The following is a 9,496-nucleotide window of genomic DNA, read 5'->3' as shown; positions in this document are numbered from 1 at the left end:
TCGCTCTTCATAAGACTTGTTCTCCAATCCCTTCACCAGCTTTGTTGGTCTTCTTTGGACATGATCAAACACCTCAGTGTTTTTCTTGCAGTGAGGAGCCCAAAACTGAATGCAGTATTCAAGTTGTGACCTCACTAGTGCCAAGATCACTTCCCTAGGCCTTCTCACCATGCTATTTCTGATACAAGCTAGGATTCTGTTGGCCTTCTTAGCCACCTGGGCACACTTGCCACCTCATATTCAGATAGCTGTGGATGAAGTTTGACCCCCAGGTCATTGCTACCAGGCAGCTTTCCAGCAACTCTTCACCAGCCTAGGATTACTGTTACCCAGACAGAGGTTTTAGGAGATTCAGCAAGACCAAATATTTGGATTTAGAGCTTAAAATACAAATTAATTCTTTTCTATTTAAAAGACAAGTCTTGGAAGAAACTCTATACAGAATTTGGGTTCCATCTTTTATACTTCAACATATTATTCTGAGATTCCACCACAGGCAATATTCATACTGCAGACTCTGTCATGATTTCCAATAGACTAATTAGCAAGACTTCCATATGACTACTCTCAAACTTTTCTTCCAGGGACAAAAATGGACCCTACTATGCCCTAGACATAGTTTTCATTAAACAGCTTTTTCAAGTCCTGGAGGAATGTCAAGACTAGTTCTTCCAATCTACTGCACTTAAGGCAACTTATTTCTCCCTCTCATTTTACCTGGTCAGTATTAAAAAGGGGGAAAAAATATTTCTCTTTCTCTGTAAGCAACACTTCAACAATGATCTCTGAATGCCAGTGGATGAAAAACCAGGAGGGGACAAGACAACTTGTATGCATTGGTAGAAAAACTCTGCTTTTTCACCATCTCTTTGCAGTCCAGAATGGGCAGTGAATGGGCTAGGAAAATGACAAATGGAAATGCCCACAAGCAGAAGATGCTGAACAGGGCTGCCTCTTCTATTTTGCAGCAAATCTTGAGGTTTTAATTCTGTTCTCCACTCACACAGAAAAAAAGCTTTTGAATGTTTTCACCAAAAAGAATTGCATCAAACACGTATGTTATGGCAAAATAACATTTTTTGATGAAAGAACATCTTGCCAGAAATGTTTCTATTGCCTCAATATGACTTGGTAGGCAGTAAAAGAAAGTAAGGACATTAATTATTTCTCTACAACAACATGGAAGGAGCGGGGCAGAAACTGTCACTCCCTGAATCATAAAATTCACTCTTCAGGGTTCCTTCTGGGAGATGTAACTAATAGCAAAAGTAAAGAAACAATTCATTCCACATTTGAAAAATTTCAGCTTTATACGTTATCCAAGTTAAAACATTATCATCACATCATTTATGACCCAAATATTTGTGTGTGTAAGACCTTAATATATCTCACAGTCAGCTACCAATATGTCTTTCTCATAAAAGTGAATCATTAAGTGAATTTACATTATTGAAAAGGTTAAAAATGTCAGTTGAATTTGCAGTTACCTCCCTAAGCCTTAAAAATCTTTTTTCCTTTTGCTATTGGAACATGTAATGATTTAACCTCATTGTGTGAAAATATCCTATTTACAAAACATGCTTTCCCTTATAAACAAAAAGCAAGAACTATTCAGTCCTAATGATCGTTTTAGATGTGAACACATCATCATAATAAAAGACAAATATGTTAAGTGATACAATACTTTATAAAAAATTATTTGTAACTACAACTTAAAGCCTGGTACATTATTACATAATCAAGTTTACTCAATTTCTATTGAAAACTTACAGATACACTGGCAGCCTCCCTAGTACTAAGCATTCTTTATTTATTTCCATTTACATCTAAGGAAAGATAAAGGGCTCATTCCGCAGAAGAAAAAGATATATAAGAACAACCAAATTATTTAGGAGAATACATTCTTTCAGGACCTATAAATATTTACATTAGAATAAGGAAAAATGAACTCAAATGTTCTATTCTTTATGAAACTGCTTTGTATTAATCTAATTGCAAAAAGGAAATGAAGTCTTCCTGACAACGTCACGCAGTTTACTCACAACTGTTTCCTGACTGCAATGCATTTTTTCCCCCCAAAGCTAAGAGCTCAATTAGTAATAGCATGTGCCTTCTTATAAACTAATTTACCACCCTTCCTTTGTGAAATAGATGTCAAGACATAATTTTATCATTCATAGCTAGATGGCATGAGGGTTTACAGGAGACACTACCTTTGTCGTAGGACATGCATTGCCTAACCGTTAACAAATACACCAGGAGTTTCTTTAATGCTAATACTTTAAAATTAACTAAATACAAATAAGCTATGTTTAATTTCCACAGAACTGGGAAATGGGCCATGAGCACAATTCATGTAAGTGAGTTCTGCGTCTCAGTCTCATCAGCTGCTACTGCTGCATCTCAGTTGGGATACCTCAGCTATCCTCATGCCACACCCTGGCTGTAGGTTGTGTACCATTTGAGGAGCCCCCAGCAATTACACCTTGTATATGGAGCCACAGGAGCAGGGAAAAGGTACAAATGCTTTCTTGTTGCTCTCAAATTCTTATTTTTCTGCCACATGTGACTTCATGCTTTATGCTGTGTGATAGTGAGAACCTTATTGAGTACCTACTACTCACAAGCACACTCCGTTGAATTTAGAAGATGCATTTATTTCCAGTGTTAAACACAAGAATGCAGTGATATAACTAAAGACAAAGAGTGGAGAGCTGGAGGGAAAGGAAACACAGAAACCAGTCTGCTCTTACTTAATGGATTTGTGCTTGTAACTTACCTCGGGCAAGATATTTAAAGTGATTTAACAGTATAAAAAAGGATGTGTTTCTATAACTTCTATAAGGAGTTTCAAATGTCCTTCAACAGATTAGGCATATAACTTCCATTGAAATTAAAGTGACTTACATTCCAAACTTTGTTTGATACTTCTGAACCCAATACATGACTAGGTGGCTTTTAACACTTTTGAAAATATCTGTGTAGTTTGAATTCCAGTTTGCCTTCTTAAATCAACAGCTACTCCAATAAGTAATCCTCTACATAGTCTTTTCTTTGATAAAGTCCAACTAATCACAGTATCTTTCAATTTCCAGATTGAAACTGGAAAAAAGTAATCATAAAAAGTAAAGCTTACTTAAATTTCTGGCACCCTTGCAATTATTAAAGCTCTTTATTCATGTGTCTTTCTTTAGGGTACATGCATTTCTTTTTTTCCAGAAAAAAGGTGCTCAGAGTCAATAATCTTCTTATGAATAATAGGAAAAATGCTATATATTGGCTTTCTTATTAGCTTTAATTTCAAAGGCTATCAAACAAGTTCTCTTTTTTTTTAAAAAAAAATTCTTTTAGTCCATATGTGGTTCCGAAAGGCTTGCAGTTAAGACCTAGCATTTCTTTATCCTTTTTTCCAGTGCCATTATGTTAATTTTTACCACAGTACAATAACAGAAATATTGCTGTGTAAAATGCTCAATTTTTTCTCTTCCTCAATCAATTAGCACATATGTTAGAGGGGGCGAAAAAAAAGAATCACATTTACTTGTCATTTATGTTGGTTTCAGTTCAGTGTAAAAACACAAGTGAGATGTAAGTTAAAGCTGAAGAACACCATCAATCTGGGCCAAATTAAGAACAGTACAGACTGAAGGGAAGAGAAAAACTAAGAGAGAGAGACTGACCATTCCCAGAACTGTGGGAGTTTTATAGTGGTGTCCCAAGTTGTGATACATTTATTCAGAATTCTAGTGTAATTAGTATCAGATTAATTAGTCTTATTCATAGATTGTTTATTGAAGAGTGAGTAGATAGGAGAGTATTCTATAGGAAGTGGCTTCCCTTCAGATGATGACTTTGATGTTTTGTTTGAAAGTGCTGTTACAGTCCATTTGGATGTCTCCTGTTTACAGGACAACAGTACTCTGTAATTTAAACTGTATTTCATGAGTTCATTAAGAAATATGACAGACAGAGTAAACAAGGCCTAAATTCCCTTTTGATCAGACCAGTCTAGCACGTAAATTCACTTATTCACCATTCAAGTCACAGGGTTTCATAACTTGTAACCTGTAACTCTTAATATCATGCACTTATGAGGAAAAAACCCAACTATTGACCTAGCCAATAGTGAGAGTGTTTGTCCTTACTCCTTTGTCACAGTGCAGGCACCTGCTGGGTCACACCAGGAAGCATGAAAGCCTGCTGGAGTGCTTCTAAAGCTTTCTGGGAAAGATGACATTTTACACCTTCCAGCTTGGAGGACAGTCCTCTACCATTTCCCTAAGTTAGTGGATTCTGACAAAACTGCAGGACAAAATAATTTCTGAGGGAGACATCAATTTTGCGGGAGAGAATGGGTACATAGTGGCTCTTTAAATCTGTTTGGTCACCAGTTCTGTCTATACAGTGCTCTGGCATTGACCTAGTGGTGAGGCTCCTAGCATACATCAGAGCTTAGCATGAGCTGGCTTTGAGAAAATCTAAGCAGGAGTTGAGTGAACAGTCACAAGTGCTCAATAGTGTTCAGGCCATTCAGTCATCGGGGGGAAAGCAAGCCAACTAAAAGTACCTTATAGCCAGATAGGAAACTTCTCACAAATAGCAACTGAATCAAGAAGACAGCAGAGTAGGATTTCTATGTTCTGTAACCTACTTTGCCTTCTTATTGAGGCTAAAGGGTAAAAAGGAACCTTTTCTGGGGGGAGGAGAAGAGTTGGAATGGTATTTAATCAAGCTATTAATCCATTTCTTCTGTGAAATGTGCAAGCTATAGCTCCTTACAGACTCCAGAGAAGAACTTGAAATTAATGTATTCTCTGGTTTTTAGTTTTTCTAAGAGTTGTTTACTTTTGCTAATTAGCAGCTTTCAAGTATAGATCAATAGGGTTTTCTAAAGCTGTGGCAGTTCTATAAAAATAAAGGAAGTTTAACTTGGTTAAAATTTTGTCTCCTCGTCTTTCACTTTCCCGGGAAGAGTAGGAGGAGTTCACTTAGGCCTAGTAATTACAGGAGAGTCAGGATGCTAAAATTAGAATGTTCTAACAGAGGAAATGAAGTGCAACACATTTTAAAAACAAGAGTCAGGATCAGTTACTTGATGGGTGTGGTTACTACTCTGATGGAATGTGATTTATTACAGCACCAAAAGAGAGTCAGTTCCATTTTTTGCTGTATTTAGGTCTACAATTTCTGTTTGCACAGCCACAAATTCCACCAGTAGAAATGTACATAGTATTTGTGTAAGTTGGGTGTATTGTAGCCAGCTACACGCCTTACATCTTTGTTAAATGTTGCTCATTTACACATTACAGTTTGGGGCAACCTAGCTCACCTGTGGCCAATTCTTGGCCATTCTGCAGAAACATATCACTGTAAGACCAAGAATATACGTTCCAACATACTATGATATTTTTAGGTCTTTGTCTTTCTCTATTCACGCCATAGCTTCCTCAATTTCTGTTTTCATAACTATCAAGTCATCCCAAACATCATTCCTTGTTCAGTTTTTAGACAAATAATTCTGATCAGAAGGTTGGGAAAAAAATATTGTTATTAAATCACATATAGAGAAAGACTGGTATTAATCATGTCTGTAACATCTATTTAGGATTTGACCTTGTGTACATAATTCCATAAACCTATGCCTTGATAGCCTTTGTTCTGAAACAGGCTTCAAAATATTTTTTCCTTCATCAATAATCAGAAGCATAAGGTCAAATCCTCATGCCTGTGTTCACCTAGGTAATACTTACTCAAGCCTAGCCTCACTTGGCCAGTCTTGGAACAACTCAAGAAAAGAATGTGAAACTCTGGCTCTTAATTTTAAGTAATCTAACAATCAAAGTTTGGATTTTCAAAATAGTCTAAAATTACACAAAAGGGACAATCCCTTAATGGAATTTAGGAACATAATTCTGTTAGGTTTCTTTGGAGAAGCTTCTCTCAAACATGTTTTAATTATTTTTTAAAATAATAACAATAAATAGAGTTTCAATTATTAGTGCCTGTGTTAAGCCAAAATCATTGCTTATGTATGGCTAAGTAAACAACAAAATATTTCCAATTGGCTTTCTTTGCTTTTCTAAATATGCTGTCCAAATAGCTCGGTTTTGTCCACTTGGAATAATAATTTTAGTAAAACTAGTTTTTTCATTAATTGTAACTGTGCTAAACACAAATCTGCATTTCAGCTATAAAATTAATTAGTCATAAAAACTGGAAAATATATAAACTATGTGACCTGTATTCCCTGACCATTGTCCCATACATCCAACACACAAATAGCTCCAGGCTGCTGAGGCATTTACCTTAACCACTAACAATTCATATGGCAATACAAGCAGTCACATGACATAACACTCTTAAAGGCAAGGTCCAATAGAGCAATTAAGCTGGAAATATGTTCAAATAAATCTTTGAACATTGTGTATGCAGTGTTTTCATTCACAGTATGAGAGAAACACAGCACAGTAAAGCTTTCACTGAAAGTCAAAGCTAACTGGAGCCACAGAAAATATACAACTAGCAGAGTAGTTCTGCTTTGAAAGGTGGTTTCTAAACAATAGCACTTTTTTGGCAAGTTAATGGAGCCGATCACTGTGTATGAAAGCATATTTTTCAATATCTCTAGCAAAGAAAACCAAAATACATACATACTTGTCATTTCCATATGGATAGAGTACGTGCATTTGACCCCTTAGGACATAGAAGGAAATTTAATGGATGAGTTGAATAGTGTGCTTGGAATAATAAATACTTAGGATAATACTGGAAACTATGGTAAACTCCTTGTGCTGCCTCAGCCATTCACTGTGACCTTCGAACAAGTTACATAGGCTATCTTTACTGGTGAGATTTAAAGTAGAACAAAGTATGCTATACATTATATGAAGAGTTCGCTTTCTGCCTGTTCTGCTTTTTGTTCTTCACAAACACTGAGCTGAGGATATCTGTGTGCATATGGGACTGTTGGCTTCCATACAGCCCTCTGTCCAGCCTTTACAGTGGTAGCAGGCCTGCAAATGTGGTCCCTGAAAGTACTCCTGAATATAGTGTATGCATGTATGAGAACAATCCAGGAGACGGGGTGGCCTGTCAAAATCGAAATTAATGACAACAGGCTCAGACTCATTGGCCTAAATCAGTGTGTACAGCACCTTCTGGCTCTTAGCATTCCAGGACTAGCATAATTGAAATGTTCCCATGGAGGCATGGAAAGTATTTTTTTCCATATGTAGGTTGTCATTCTGCCTCACCAGTGACTGACAGAATTCCTTACCAAGCTTTTGTTGTGGAATCTGCACTATATGTGATGAAGCATGAGCCAGAAAGGCTGCCGCTAAGATCCCAAGGCTTCGTGTGCAAGAAAAGACACTAGGAAAAAAAGAGCCTTTCTTTTTACAGAAAAATCACAGAATTCCACAGTAACATTCTTTAGGGAGCCACCTCTCAGAATTCAGCTGCTGTGGAAGAGTCCCTCAAAAACATAATCTACCATAATGCAAATACTGGTTTGAGGTATATGGGGAAGAATTTTAGATGGGAAAATTCCTGCAGGCCTGGCTGGAGTAAAAAATAAATATTCTGAAGCAGAAGGAGTTTACTTGAGCTCTGATTTGTCCATATTAAGAGCTATGCTGTGGCTATTTCTCCATGGATACATATGGAGGAAGGTATACTAGACGGACCAAACTTTCTCTGTTGAGGGTTTTTAAATTAATATTTTTTAATATTCTGTAGTAATATTAATTAGCATTTTAATATGCTTAATATCGTTTAGCAATTAGAAAATATCACAGAAATCAGGGTGACCTAGCATCAAAAGCAACACCAATACACTAGAAAGATGGCTGTGGCCCCTGCCTGAAATATTTCTATATGTCAGATTGGCACACTCAACAAACTTGAGGTATGCCTCTTGATCTATGAGGTGGTACTCTAAACTACCCAGAGGTATCCTGGATCGGCAAACTAGAGTATCCTTACTGTCTGTACAACACATACAAAGTTAGAAACATCATCTCTTTATTCAGCATGGTAAAGTGGAGAGAATGCTAGCATAATACCCTAGTTCTTTTTTTTTGTCCTTGCTGATTAGTGATTAAAATAAAAATGTTGAAGTTCTTTAAAAGAAATTTAAAACACAGATATATTATTTTTGGAATTTGAGTTTAAACAAACTTCAAAAAGTACAGGTTACATATGCCTTCTTGTTGGCTTCTGAAGCTGGGAATGAAGGAGAAGGAAAAAGGAAAAAAACTTGCAACCTGAATCTACTAAGCACCCCACAAATCTTTGAAAATATTTGTGTGAAAATCTTCTATAAAATTTTGTTTAGATCTAATTTCTATAAATTTTTACCAATTTGGTGGATTTGTAGTCCAAGCACATTCAAAAATCAAAAGCTGTGTTTTCAATCAAAACAGGCAAGTGTGACCTCACAAACCAGAAAAACCCAAGCAGACAAGGGATACATATTTTCCATTTGAACTGTTCAAAGTCTAGCACAATTAACTTGTAACTCTTTGCTCAAAAACTTCACAGTCTGACTGGCTAGATTTTTCTGATGAGTCTGTAAACCGAAATGTTGATGAAGGTCACGTACATTTCTGACTTTCACAGTGAATACTGGACAGGAAAATTCTCGGTGTCCAGAAAAATCACATACACACACACACAAAAAAAAAAAAAAGGAATAAAGGTAAGTCTTCAATAAATGGAATTTCCGTGAGGACAGGGAACTGCTAGTATTATTAAGACAGAAAATCAGTACCCTTAGCATCAAAGTACTCTAAAACCCAGCAACATGGAAAACAATACATCACTGCATTTTCTGTTCTTTCTCTCCTTTTTGAATACATTTAGTTTCATTTGAAGGGAGATGGGAGGCAAATACTAGAGTTGCTCACATCACCTCTTGTGGGTCATTAACAGAAAATGCTTTGAAATATCAGGCCATAACATATCTAAGTGTGGAAAGAATGTTTTGGCATTGATGGATAAAAGAATACTTTCATATACAGAATAGAATAGACAGCAGCTCTTCTTAGTCATTAAAATTTCCTTAACTTTGTCTAGGCAGTAATGTCTTGAATGTGACATTCAGAATATTTCTAACATGAGGAACGTACAGCAGCAGTATTCAGGAGTTCAGCTTTGTATTTGCTGGAATTAAAGTCCAGCACACAACAGTTATGCAATGACTTAGCATACTAATAACTAAAACAGAGGTAATAAAAGGCATGACTATACATCTTGGAGTATCTTTTACTCTGGTGAAAGGCTAAGAAAATGGGCATCTCCAGATACTAACGTACTAAGCAAGCAAAGTAGACAACATCCACACAGACCGTAACATGGATAAAGATGACCCTGTCAGAATACTTGCCAGAATCCTGGATAAAATTCAATCAGAATAATTCTGAGCATTCAAGGTATCTTTCTGTCATAGTGACTCTCTAAAATAGTGAAGCAGACAAGTAAGAGAAGTCTCCTCAAA

The sequence above is a fragment of the Cuculus canorus genome, chromosome 2 (assembly GCF_017976375.1).
Source record: "Cuculus canorus isolate bCucCan1 chromosome 2, bCucCan1.pri, whole genome shotgun sequence".
Classification (NCBI taxonomy): domain Eukaryota; kingdom Metazoa; phylum Chordata; class Aves; order Cuculiformes; family Cuculidae; genus Cuculus; species Cuculus canorus.
Note: the sequence above shows the minus strand (reverse complement) of the source record.